The 14,249-nt window shown below is 43.6% G+C and overlaps 1 protein-coding gene and 1 non-coding gene across 6 annotated transcripts in view; both read left to right on the top strand.

The window, feature by feature from the left end:
• LOC126336352 (RING-box protein 2) overlaps positions 1–14,249 on the top strand; it is a 716,604-nt gene that overhangs the window by 547,974 nt on the left and 154,381 nt on the right. The window lies entirely within an intron of this gene.
• On the top strand, positions 1,362–1,445 carry Trnap-ugg (transfer RNA proline (anticodon UGG)). The gene has a single exon. It is a non-coding gene; the product is annotated as a tRNA-Pro (tRNA).

Below are 14,249 nucleotides of genomic sequence, written 5' to 3'. Positions count from 1 at the left end.
CCCAACGGAACCGCCGCTGACGCATTGATTGGCACCGATCTCACATTCCGACGTCTCTCTCTCTCTCTCTCTCTCTCTCTCTCTCTCTCTCTCTCTCTCACTACGTTCAGTATGTACCAAAAAAAAATGGCTCTGAGCATTATGGGACTCAACTGCTGTGGTGATCAGTCCCCTAGAACTTAGAACTACTTAAACCTAACTAACCTAAGGCCATCACACACATCCATGCCCGAGGCAGGATTCGAACCTGCGACCGTAGCAGCCGAACGGTTCCGGTCTGCGCGCCTAGAACCGCGAGACCACCGCGGCCGGCTCAGTATGTAGCAGTGTTTTTACTGCCCCGTAAAACATACTGGATGGCGCAGATAAAAGAAGCCCGTGTAAGTACAAAAGAAATGCAGTGAAATTACAGAAACGAAGAGCTGAACTGGACTTACCATTTACTTATAGTGAAAAATACAGTGAAAAAGAAGACCCACCTCAGTGGGTGCGGCGCCCGGTTGACAGTGGCCCATATTCTTCTGCAATGTCCTCCTTTGGCTGCCCTGCGACTTCATCTTCGGGTGCCGGACTCCTGATCATTGATTTTAACAGACAGCGCCTCATCCGCTGATTTGGTTTTACGTTTCATCCATGAGTGTGGGTTTTATTATTCGATCTGAGTTTTAGCGCCTGTCCTTTGTCCGTCTGTGTACTCCACCGTAGCGCTTTTCGGGTGAAGGTTTTAATGTGTTGCAGGGTGGCTGGCTTTTCCTTTTTATTTTCGTGGTCGGGCAGCCACTGTAATCTGCTACCTTGTTTTACTCTCTTCTGTTTCTTGTATCTCTCTGTTGTTCTCTTGTCCTCTTTTGTTTCTTACAGTGTTCGTTGCCTTTTCTTCGTTCTTGTGGTCTTTCCTTGCTTTCCGTTTTGTGTTATATGTCTCGTCTATTTTATTCTCACACTTGTGTCATTGTTGTATCAGGGACAAGGGACCAATGACCTCGTAGTTTAGTCACGTTCCCCCTCTTTGAAACCAACCAACCAACAATGAAAAATACTGCGCAAGGCACCGTACGGTGCGAGTTGAAGGGTACCGTGTTCCACTACTAGTCACTCCCTCCCCTGTTACACTCGCCGAATACACCGAGGGGAAAAACGACAACCCCTCCGAAATAGCCCTAATTTCTCGTATCTTATCTTCGTGGCCCTTACGCGCAGTGTATGTTGGCGGCAGTAGAATCGTTCGGCAGTCAGCTTCAAATGCCGGTTCTCTAAATTTTCTCAATAGTCTTTCTCGAAAAGAACGTCGTCTTCTCTCCAGGGATTCCCATTTGAGTTCCCGAAGCATCCCCGTAACACCTATGTGTTGTTCGAAGCCGGCCCGGGTGGCCGAGCGGTTCTAGGCGCTAGAGTTTGGAACCGCGCGACCGCTACGGTCGCAGGTTCGATTCCTGCCTCGGGCATGGGTGTGTCTGATGTCCTTAGGTTAGCTAGGTTTAATCAGTTCTGAGTTCTAGGGGACTGATGACCTTAGTGCTCAGAGCCATTTTTTTGTTGTTCGAACCAGCCGGTGAGAAACCTAGCAGTCCGACTCGGAATTGCTTCAATTCGACCTAGTACCGATCAGTGCTCAAGAATAGGTCGCACCAGGTCCTATAATTATAGCTGAAACACTGTCTCCTAAAATTCTCCCAGTAAACGGAAATCGGACACTCGCCTTTTCCACCACAGTCGTCACATTTCATATCGCTTTCCTACGTTACGCCCAGATATTTAAAAGACTTGACTGTCAAGCAGGACGCTAGTAATGCTGTAACCGTCCTTTAGAAGTATGCTCTTCCTTCTCATCCGCATTAACTTAAGTTTTTCAACGTTTAGAGCTAGCTGCCTTTCATCATACCAACTAGAAATTGTGCCTACATCGTCTTGTATCTTCCTACAGCTACCCAACTTCGCCGCCTTACCATACAGTACACTGCGAGGGGCGTTTGAAAAGTCCGTGCGAAGTCCGAGAGATGGCACCACTGGTGTGTATCGAGCTCATGTTTAGTTAGTAGCATCTTTGGAAAGAACGAACACAAAGTTTTAGCCATATTGGTCTATTTCTTTGTGTTTTTGGAATTCGTGTGAATCAAGGAAGTCGAGTGACTGTCAAAAACTGGACGAAAAAGCATTTCGTGTGGCGATTAAACATTCCTTTCGAAAGGCAAAACGTCTCAGGAGACTAAAGAGAAGCTTGATAAACATTACTGTGACTCTGCACCTTCGGTTAGAACAGTTTATAAGCGCTTTCAAAATTTTCGCAGTGGCCATATGGGAACAAATGGTGCTGAACGTTCTGGACGCCCTGAGGAGGTTACGACACCAGATATTATTGATAAAATACATGACATGGTGATGGATGACAGAAGAGTTAAGGTGCATGCGATTGCTAGTGCTGTGGGAATCTCTAATGAACGGGTACATAATAACCGCGCGGGATTAGCCGAGCGGTCTTAGGCGCTGCAGTCATGGACTATGCGGCTGGTCCCGGCGGAGGTTCGAGTCCTCCCTCGGGCATGGGTGTATGTGTTCGTCCTTAGGATAATTTAGGTTAAGTAGTGTGTAAGCTTTTGAAAGCTATCAGCAAGATGCGATTGCTCACACTTGGCCAAAAACTGAATGGTGTGAGGTGTTGCAAGGATGGTTTGCAACTGTTCAGGAAGAATCCACAGGACTTGGATGAAACGTGGATACATTACTATACTCCTGAGACCATTCCTTCGGCCGAAAAGGTTATTGCGACTGTCTTTTGGGATTGACAAGTGATAATACTCGTCCACTATCTGGAAAAGGGTAAACCTATTACAGGTGCATACTATTCATCGTTATTGGACCGTTTGAAAACCGAGCTGCTAGAAAAACGCCGGCGATTGTACCGCAAAAAAGTCCTTTTGCATCACGACAATGCAGCAGCACATATCTCAGCAGCTGTGGTCGCAAAATTAATGGGAATAGAATTCCAACTCGTTTCACATCCCCCCTATTCTCCAGACTTTGATCTCTCGAACTACTATTTGTTCCCCAATTTGAAGAAATGGCTGGGATAAAGATTTTATTGAAATGAGGTGGTGATTGCAGCAACTAATAGCTATTTTTCAGACTCGGACAATTCCTGTTATTCGGAAGGGATCAACATATTAGAACAGCGTTAGACGAAGTGTGTAAGTCTAAAAGGAGACTATGTCGAAAAATAAAAAAGGTTTGCCACAATTACGTAAGAAGTTTTTATTTTTGCACGGACTTTTCGAACGCCCCCCGTATACATTTATAGATGTTGAAAGTGACACTCTGTAATACGCCACACGCGAAGTTCGGATATCGATGGCGACAACTTCACGGCTGATTTTGTCTTTCAGTGCCTGTATTGTGTGTGGATTTGTTTCATAAACGTTGTTCTCCAAGTTTCCCCATGGAAAAAAGTCTTATAAGATCTGGCGAACGTGATGGCCATAAATGTTTGCTGACAGATCATTTTTCAGCCAAGACATATGGACTCGTTACCAGCGATATCTTAAACGTGTGCCATGTTGCCCCATATTGCTGGAAGGAGTAGTATTGTCTTTCATATTCAGGGAGTTGAGCACAAAATTTATCAAACATTTTCATATGTTGAACCGTTTGAGGGTAGTGTCAAAAATATCGGTCCTGTGATGCGCGTTCGTGTTACACCGCACCAGACGCCGATTTTTTCGCCATGGAGTGGTTGCTGACAAACAATGTTAAGAGTTCTCTGTTGCCCGGTACCTCGTGTTCTGTAAATTCACATGACCGGGAAGATAAAACCATGTTTCATAACTGGTGATGTAATGGAAAGGATCAAACAAACTATCGTTGATGTTACTCAAACGCCACGTGCAGTAAAGTACACGTTTACGACTGTCATTCTCCCGGAATTGATGCACGGCCGTCACACGATATGGCTTCAGATAAAGACTTTTCGAAATGCGCTTGCAACTCCCACTTCCATGCGCTTGTTGGTCTAGTTTATGCGTAGACTTCTTTGGGCTCTGAACAGTTCTTCGGCGAATGTCTGCAATAACTTATGGTGTGCTAACTGAAGGACTTCTTTGTCGTATTATATTCTGAATTGATGCGTAGGTGCGCCAGTTTTTATACAGTCTCTGAATTGCTCCATTACCTGAATACTTGATCTCAAAAATTTCGCGAGTTTCCTTAACCAACCTGTTCACACATATGCTTCCATAATTTCAGTTCTTTCTTGTATCAAGAAAGTCATTTTGCAGACCTCCAAAAGAACGTCTAATTTCACTGATGAATAAACTAAAATGTTGACGGAAGAATACTAACCATCGATTATTGCATAAAACTGCCCATTGTTGCAGTTGTTTACTCTGTTTCAAATGGTTCAAAACACTATGGGACTTAACATCTGAGGTCATGAGTCCCCTAGACTTAGAACTACTTAAACCTAACTAACCTAAGGACATCGCACACATCCATGCCCAAGGCCGGATTCGAACCTGCGACCGTAGCAGCAGCGCGGTTCCGGACTGAAGCGCCTAGAACCGCTCTGTCCCAGCGGCCGGCTTACTCTATTTCAGAAGTCGAAAAGTTGCATTCATATTCAAATGGGGGAGGACTACTTTTAACTGTGCCACTCTGTCATTCGAAATGTAAAGGTAGAATAATGAATTTCAGGCGCTTGATGAGTGAGGGAAGAAGGGCAGTAAGTGAGAAGAAAATCTTTTTCTGAATAAAATTTTGGGTGTCTCTCGGACTTACTCAGGTGCCCCATCAATTTATTAGAGAATTTCGTACGTCGATGTTCATTACATTTTATTTGGGTGACAAACGTGTTCTAACTTTTCCTATTTGTAACTTTCCATATGTGCATATCTATTGTTTTAGCATGTTTCGTTGTCGTTTTGATTCTTCCGAGCCACTTTTGCATATAATTGAAGTTCCAGATTGCAATACTGTAAAAACTGATGATACTCGTGTTATAACGATAGAAGACTTGGAAAACGTGTTAATGAAAACAAAAACAGAATGGCTGCTAATTCAGAAGAATGCTACTGAGATGTCGCATTCTGCATTTCATAAATGTTGTTTTCTTGGAAACAGGATACTGGAGAAATGGAGGCTAGGAAATATAATATCAATCTCCAGGAAATAAGATAGAAACAGCACAAAAAATTACAGACTCGTAAGTATTTTGAACACAGGAGACGAAATATACAGTACCAACCAGGAAAATTGTAAGGTATGTGCTAATTATCTTGATAGACTATTAAACTGTCCAGAATCCGCGATTAAATTCCAACCACAGCAAACTAATAAATCCAGCCCTAACTCTGTAGAACTAGATGAAATCGAAATAATTAAAAAAATTAAGTGACTTAAAAACAAAAAAGCATCCGGAGAAGACGGTATAATTGCAGAACTACTAAAATCAGCTGGCCCTAACACTATAAAAGAGATCACTGAGTAATAGGACATAACTGGCAAACTAAGAAAATACCTGAGGACTGAAAAACTGCCCTAATTCATCCATTGCATAAAAAAGGGGATAGAACCGACCTTAGTAATTACCGAGGAATCTCTCTTCTCACGGTCACATACAAAATTCTCTCGCAGGGTTTACTTGATCAAGCCAAAGAACAGTTAGATCCTAAAACTGCTGAATACCAAGCAGGCTTTAGACCAAACAGATCCTATCTGGAGCAAAGTATTAATATAAAACTAATCCTTAGGCACGAAAGTATTTCTGGTATCAATGTTGTATGTACATTTGTGTATTTTACAAAGGCCCACGACTCAGTTGATCGTGACTCTCTTTTCCAAGTTTTAAAGGAACAAGGGCTAGATAATAAAACTGACACTGATTAAGGAAACGTTAACCAACACTAGCTCTAAAGTTAAATTCATGGGAGAAATTTCTGAACCATTTGATGTAAAGGGAGATGAACCCGCCCTGTTACTGTTTAACTATGTTTTGGAAAAGGTAATTACAGAATGGTGAGAGCAAAAGTCGAATCACAATATAGATGAATCAATCAAGTTAGGTAGAAGTACTATTAGAGTAGATTGCCTCGCCTTTGCAAATGATCTGGCAGTTTTAACAAGGGATATTACCATAGCTCAAAAGCAGCTTTAAATTCTTAAACAAGTTACGGAAAAAGTAGGACTACAAATATCATTCGAAAAAACGGAATATATGACAAGCAACAAACAAGCACCAGAGTTTTTGAACACGAAATATGGAAAAGTAAGAAGGGTTTCTCATTTTAAATAGTTGGGGAAATCATACAAGAAAACAGTCTGGAAAAAACTGCAAACGAAGTTCGCTGTCAAACAATGGCAGTTGACATTCCGATTAACGCATAATATATATAATAAAAGAACACTTTCCAAATTAAATAAACTTAGATATTACAGCACTGTAATAAAACCTGACTGTCTTTGTGGGCTGCGCGGGATTAGCCGAGCGGTCTGAGGCGCTGCAGTCATGGACTGTGCGGATGGTCCCGGCGGAGGTTCGAGTCCTCCCTCGGGCATGGGTGTGTGTGTTTGTCCTTAGGGTAATTTAGGTTAAGTAGTGTGTAAGCTTAGGGACTGATGACCTTAGCAGTGAAGTCCCATAAGATTTCACACACATTTGAACTTTTTTTGTCTTTATGGAGCAGAAACTTTAATTTTAAGCAGAAAGAGGGATACTTAAGAAATTCGAAAGAAAGAAAGAAAGATTATAAGGGAATATTTGGCCCCAAAATTACTGGTGGAGGAACTTACGGGCTGGGTAGTAATAAGTAAATAGAAGAATACACATGGTGACATGAGAAAACGAAGACTTAAATTTTGAGACATTAAAAGAATGGCACCCACTAGGTTGACAAAACAAATAGCAAAATTCTACGAAAACATAAGTAAGGCCAAAACTGAGCCAATTAAATGGATCGATGCAATTAAGGAAAATCTTAAAGTAGCCGGTATAAATCAGGCAGACTTTACAGATAGAAAAACATTCAGACAATACGTATTTGATTGGAAATTTGGTCAGAGGGAAATCAGAAAACGGACTGGAACACCGTGATCTGATGAAAGAAAAGAGACTTCATTCTGAAAGGATGAAAGAAATTTGCATACAAAGGAAGGTCAACCGTCAAAAGTGACATTGATGGAATGTACCTCGCGTGGTCCTATTGGTCCCATAGATGAATAATAATAAATCTGTCACAGTTGCGTTCATAAATTTTGGCGACTAGTTTCGAACTGACTGGTTCATTCTCAAGACTGAGCTACTGAGGCTGCACTGAAAGTGCCTGATCTTACTGATAACCATCTGAAATTGGCAAGACATGCATTACACAGTGACGGTAGATAAATGTCACAATCGATTCCGACTAGTATAATGAGCATATGTAGGTTGCGACATTTATCTACCGTCACACAATTGTGAAAGGTTACTGCCTTAAGCTAATGGGCCACTCATTGCAAATTGGAGTAATTACCTAAGAGTGTCTTTGAATACGCTCAGCGCCGCTTAAGATATTTTTGTAAAGTGCCACTATTTTAGGACATGTTATAAAACAGATCTTAAGATCGTTGTTGCTGACCGAAACTGATAGTCTAAGGAACAAAAGTTTTGTGATCAAATCGTTGGCGGAAATAAAAGGAATAAATTCCATCAAAATTTAAACTGTCCACCTGTCGGTCTGTGTAGTCTCCTTAAGACTCCGGTGCCCCACACCCGCCACCTCGCGACGAGCGATACATCATGGGAAGATGGAACCGACTACAGACAGTCTCAGCTACTCAGAAGGCTTCACGATAACTATAGGGGTCATATCGTCTGGGGGCGTTAACAGTATCTTTTAACGATGATAGTTGTGAGTTATCCACCCCTAGTGTTCCCTGTGCAGGTTGGATTGTGCAGTATGAAACCTCCAGTAGTGGTGTTAATAATTGAAATAATAATAATAATAAAGAGTGGTGGAGGTGGTGAATTTAATGGCGTATCGAAACGAAAGTGGAGAGGGGACAGGAATCGGAAGCAGGCAATTTCAAGGAATTATTCTGCAGAGCACGGTGGCGCAGGTAAAGTAGCCCGTGCACGTATAAAGGAACTGCAGTGAAATTACAGAAACTAAGAGTTGAAACGGATTTGCCATTTTTTGCAATGAAAAATACATTTACAGAAGATGTTGAAATTGACCCCTAAAACATCAATAGACAGCTGTGTACGTCAAAGTACATTCAGGTACACGCGGCTTGAAGCTCGGATATCGGGTAGTGTTGTCTTTCGAATGGTTCAAATGGCTCTGAGCACTATGGGACTAAACATCTGTGGTCATCAGTCCCCTAGAACTTCTTAAACCTAACTAACCTAAGGACATCACACACATCCATGCCCGAGGCAGGATTCGAACCTGCGACCGTAGCAGTCGCGGTTGTCTTTCAGTTCCTGTTTTATTGTGCGTGGAGTTGGTTCGTAGATCTTGTTCCTTTAGTGTCCCCACAGGAGAAAATCACGTTGTTTGATCTGGCGAACGTGGTGGCCACAACTGTTTGCTGACAGTTCCTGCGGGATGTTGTCCCTCTCTTGCGAGAACGAGCATTGTTGTCTTTTATATTCAGTCAGTTGGGCACAAAATGTATCAAAAATTTCCATATACTCTCCCGTGTTGAGGGTAGAGTGAAAAAAATATCGATCCAATGATGCGCGTCCCTGTTACATCACACCAAGCGCCGATATATTTCATCATGGAGTGCTTACGGACACACAATGTTAATGGTTCTCCGTTGTCCAGTCTCGTTTTCTGTGATTTCACATGACCGGAAAGATGAAACCATGCTTCATCACATCATACATGGAAAGGGTCGAACAAGTCACCGTTGATGTTACTCAAAATCCGGGTATAGTAATCTACACGTTTCTGACCGTCACCCTCCCATAATTGCTGCACATTCGTCACCAATATGGCTTCAAACTGAGACTGTTTCAATATCCGCTTCCAACTCCTCCTACTTACATGTGTAGACTTCTTTGGGCGCTGAATAATTCTTCGTCGAATGTTTGCTATAACTTTTAGTGTGCGAACTGAAGGAATTCTTTGTTCTTTTACATTTTGCACAGGTCCGTAGGTGGGCCAAGTTTTATACAGACAGTGGTAGTCCTCTCTCCGGATACTTGACCCTGAAAATTTCGCGAGTTTCCTTAAATCGACTTGTTTTTACGTGTGCTTTCACAATTTCAATTCGTTCATTTTGCAGATCGCGAAAAGAAACGTCTATCTTCACTGATGAAATACACTGAAATGCTGACAGAACTACAGAGGAACAATCGATTGTTGCATAAAACTGTCCATTCTTGTAGCTGTTTAATTTCGGAAGTCGAAATACTGTTTTGCATTCGCATTCACGGGGGAGGCGGGATACTTTTAACTGCGCCATCGTATAGTTTAAATGAAATCCGCGAAATGCTGTTAGCTGAATCATTAGTCAAAGATGTGAAACGCCCCGGTGTAACTCTAACACGAGTCTGATGTTCAGACTAAAGTACCCGGACTGCTACTTTGTGTGTGTGTGTGTGTGTGTGTGTGTGTGTGTGTGTGTGAGAGAGAGAGAGAGAGAGAGAGAGAGAGAGAGAGAAGCACTACATTATGAGGCAGATAACAAGGCGTATTGTTAAATACGGAACATGGCCGCCTCCTCTTCCTAGTCCCAGAAGCCATCTCATCGCTGTTTGCACAGCTGTTTTATTCCCTAGTTGCCAGGCGAACTGTAGAGTGAACTTTGTGTCGTGTTTTCGTGGGTGGAGATAACGCAATTCGCTTTCTTTGCCTAGCTAACACAGCCTCGACATCTGAGGTTAGTTGTGAAGGTCACTTTAAGGAACAGATGAGGTTACTATTCTTACTTAGATATAATGTGATAATATTATATTTTTTTGCGACGATTCACGAAGATGATTTTGGAAAAATGGTTCGCGTACTCGAATGCTCGAAAGGCACTAATATGACTGCTGACACAAAGGATATTTCTTTCAAATAAGACCAACGTCAGAAATGGTACTATTTTTATATTTGGCCACTTCTACCTCAGTTTATAGAGTTACGGATACCACAGCATTTTAAGAAAGATTATTCGCTAAACCAATGTTGCACTCGATGCATTCTTATATTAAGTTGATTGGCGGCATACATTTTTCACTTTACAATTGTAAATAAGTAAATATTGTGTGGATCATGCGCTACAGCAAAGCCATTCCATCTGTTGCCACCAAGGCTATGTGCGGGTCCATTCGTTCTTATTCATTCACAACTCCCGAGTGGACAGCCTTACAAAGCTACCCACAAAATAGAAATTAAAAAATATATTGTCGTGGTCCCCAGAAATGGAACCAGGGACGTTGGCATTAGTAAAAACCATCGACGAACTAGGTCAAGATAAGATACTTTATTTACTTACCCAGCGGTCACCGGTCATGGAGACCGTTCGCTGCGTCAACTATGAGTCTCCACTACATCCTGTCTGTTGCTGTTTCCACCCAATAGCCTACATCGAAAACTTCAGCATCTTTCATTACCTTGCCTCCCTCCGGGCCTTTTTGTTTTAATGTGAGCAATGAATGTTTGGCGTATCAATGTGGGCAATGAAAGTTTGATTAGGATGTCGGGTCTGTAACATAGCGATTACGTGACCTGCACAGTAGAGAGGTCTGCTCTTTTGGTGTTTCTCTCCTAGTATCTCAGTCTCTAAACGGGCCTCAGATTATTTTCACCGCGTTTTTTTTAAATGTTACAAGCTTTTGCATCACCTTTTCAATTAGTGCCCAGCTTTCTGAACCACGGAGGAAGGTGGTAGATCTTCATTTTTGCAGCATGCGATATGGCCTTACACTTGAATTTAAAAAAAATAGTGTACCGTTTATAATTCCGATCACAAAGGTATCTCGGCAATAGAGTTCAGTAGGAGCGGACGTTTATTATCGGGACTGCGCGCGAAAGCTGGCCAGGTAAATGTACAGTTCTAGGCTGGCTTACCCATTCTCTGAAACAAAACTCACATTCAAAATGTAAATGTCTTAACCTAATAGCTACGTGAGAACAGTTAGGAATAGTTGCCTATAGCTCACTGCAGACTGGACTTGTGTCCACCATTTGCTTCTACACTCCTGGAAATGGAAGAAAGAACACATTGACACCGGTGTGTCAGAGCCACCATACTTGCTCCGGACACTGCGAGAGGGCTGTACAAGCAATGATCACACACACGGCACAGCGGACACACCAAGAACTGCGGTGTTGGCCGTCGAATGGCGCTAGCTGTGCAGCATTTGTGCACCGCCGCCGTCAGTGTCAGCCAGTTTGCCGTGGCATACGGAGCTCCATCGCAGTCTTTAACACTGGTAGCATGCCGCGACAGCGTGGACGTGAACCGTATGTGCAGTTGACGGACTTTGAGCGAGGGCGTATAGTGGGCATGCGGGAGGCCGGGTGGACGTACCGCCGAATTGCTCAACACGTGGGGCGTGAGGTCTCCACAGTACATCGATGTTGTCGCCAGTGGTCGGCGGAAGGTGCACGTGCCCGTCGACCTGGGACCGGACCGTAGCGACGCACGGATGCACGCCAAGACCGTAGGATCTTACGCAGTGCCGTACGGGACCGCACCGCCACTTCCCAGCAAATTAGGGACACTGTTGCTCCTGGGGTATCGGCGAGGACCATTCGCAACCGTCTCCATGAAGCTGGGCTATGGTCCCGCACACCGTTAGGCCGTCTTCCGCTCACGCCCCAACATCGTGCAGCCCGCCTCCAGTGGTGTCGCGACAGGCGTGAATGGAGGGACGAATGGAGACGTGTCGTCTTCAGCGATGAGAGTCGCTTCTGCCTTGGTGCCAATGATGGTCGTATGCGTGTTTAGCGCCGTGCAGGTGAGCGCCACAATCAGGACTGCATATGACCGAGGCACACAGGGCCAACACCCGGCATCATGGTGTGGGGAGCGATCTCCTACACTGGCCGTACACCTCTGGTGATCGTCGAGGGAACAGTGAATAGTGCACGGTACATCCAAACCGTCATCGAACCTATCGTTCTACCATTCCTAGACCGGCAAGGGAACTTGCTGTTCCAACAGGACAATGCACGTCCGCATGTATCCCGTGCCACCTAACGTGCTCTAGAAGGTGTAAGTCAACTACCCTGGCCAGCAAGATCTCCAGATCTGTCCCTCCCATTGAGCATGTTTGGGACTGGATGAAGCGTCGTCTCACGCAGTCTGCACGTCCAGCACGAACGCTGGTCCAACTGAGGCGCCAGGTGGAAATGGCATGCCAAGCCGTTCCACAGGACTACATCCAGCATCTCTACGATCGTCTCCATGGGAGAATAGCAGCCTGCATTGCTGCCAAAGGTGGATATACATTGTACTAGTGCCGACATTGTGTATGCTCTGTTGCCTGTGTCTATGTGCCTGTGGTTCTGTCAGTGTGATCATGTGATGTATCTGACCCCAGGAATGTGTCAATAAAGTTTCCCCTTCCTGGGACAATGAATTCACGGTGTTCGTATTTCAATTTCCAGGAGTGTATATCAATACTCCACAAGCTGACGGTGTGCGGCGGAGGGTATTTGTGGCACTAGTAACGGATCCCCCCTTTCCCTGTTCCGCCAGCCTTCGACATACTCCCAGGATTGAAATAATCCGTCCGCGGACGCGGCTTCCCTTCTCAAGAGTAGCTGTTTGCTGCAAATAATACCCCATTCGTTCAGCGGATGAACGGACATAATGACTGGAGAGCAAAGATTCAATAACCATGTCATTGAAAGACAGGGAGAGACCGTACTAAAATACGAAGCGTTTCTAAAATGTTCACCTGATTTCAAAGACTGTATCTTCTCCATGATTGAAGGTAGCAACTGAGGATTTATATTAACTTACTGCATGAAAACCAGAAAAAATTACAGCAACAAAATGCATTTTCAATGAAAAAAGCATTCTCAGCGTCCAGATCACTTAGTAAGGAAAGGGAAAAGAAGCTGTGAAGATAATGGAGTGCTGGCTGTGAAAGATGAACACTGTCATGGTAGACATGAAGCTCGTAGAAGCGAAGAAAATTTGGGTCTGGAGAAGGCTAACGATGATCACCACGAACAGAAATAACGTAGGAGTTAAACAAATATCGAATTTCTCAAGGAATGAAGAGGACAGCAGAAACCAGAGAAGGCGACTTGCAGCGCCATCGTTTCTTCTACCCTTTTGGGCATCGCACACTGATTACACTTCTCAGTTCTAATACCCAGCAATGTCTAAAGCTTTTAGAATTTGAGTGGTGCCAGAGCCGAGTATTGAAATCGGTGTGTCATGTCTGAAAGGGTGGAAGAAACCACGTAGAAACAATACCCAAGCTGGGTTGTGAACTATACTAATGTCAAAAAGGAACTGGGGTTCAGTGAGGTCTTGTCTCACTGGGCGTATTGCGAGATAAGTTCATTTTGTCGAGCTAAACTAACTATTTATCCAGACAAGTGGATGAACTTAAACCGGTAATTATGCCAATGGATGTAGTATGTAATCTGAGTTTATCGCATGCTATTCTGTGTTTGAATTGAATGATCCGCTTTTTCTCTGCTCATTACATCCCGTTATCTTATCAGACTACTCTCTTGTTTTTGACTCTTAACCGAAAGATATACTGCCTGTTGTTATTTTGTCGCGGTTCTTTTTTTCTGCGACGCTGTTTGCAAGGAAGCTGCTAATTCAGGCTGAAGAGATTACTGTGACGCTACGTTTGTATTTACCGTGTAAAATTGGGCTGTTGATCAGTTGATGCGCCGTTTTCTCTGCTTTCGCAAACGATGATTCCGGAGACGAGCACTGAAAGCATTTACCAACTTAAGATGTGTAAATGGCGCATTAGTATTCTTTAACGTCGGTATAGCAAAAGTGTTTACATGAACTGTGACACGATTGTGCAACGTGATCTCCAGGCCAACATCGATGCAAACCCACGATTAAAGTGGAAAAAGGATGAAGATAGCAAAGTAGTCATAAAATAAAACACACACACGAACCATTCAAATGAGTCAGTGATCAGACGTGATGTTAACTGTAACGAAACAGACATAGAGCTAAGCAGGACAGTTACCAGGTCAATAGACGATGAGTGGACCAAAGAAGTTCTTTGATGGATTCCAAGGGATAAGAAAATTCCAAGACGATGACGTCAGGGAAGGTTGGCAGATGACGTTAGAAGA

Source organism: Schistocerca gregaria, chromosome 2 (genome assembly GCF_023897955.1).
Source record: "Schistocerca gregaria isolate iqSchGreg1 chromosome 2, iqSchGreg1.2, whole genome shotgun sequence".
NCBI classification, from domain to species: Eukaryota; Metazoa; Arthropoda; class Insecta; order Orthoptera; family Acrididae; genus Schistocerca; species Schistocerca gregaria.
The sequence above is the reverse complement of the archived record's forward strand: the minus strand, read 5'-3'. Positions and strand labels throughout refer to the sequence as shown.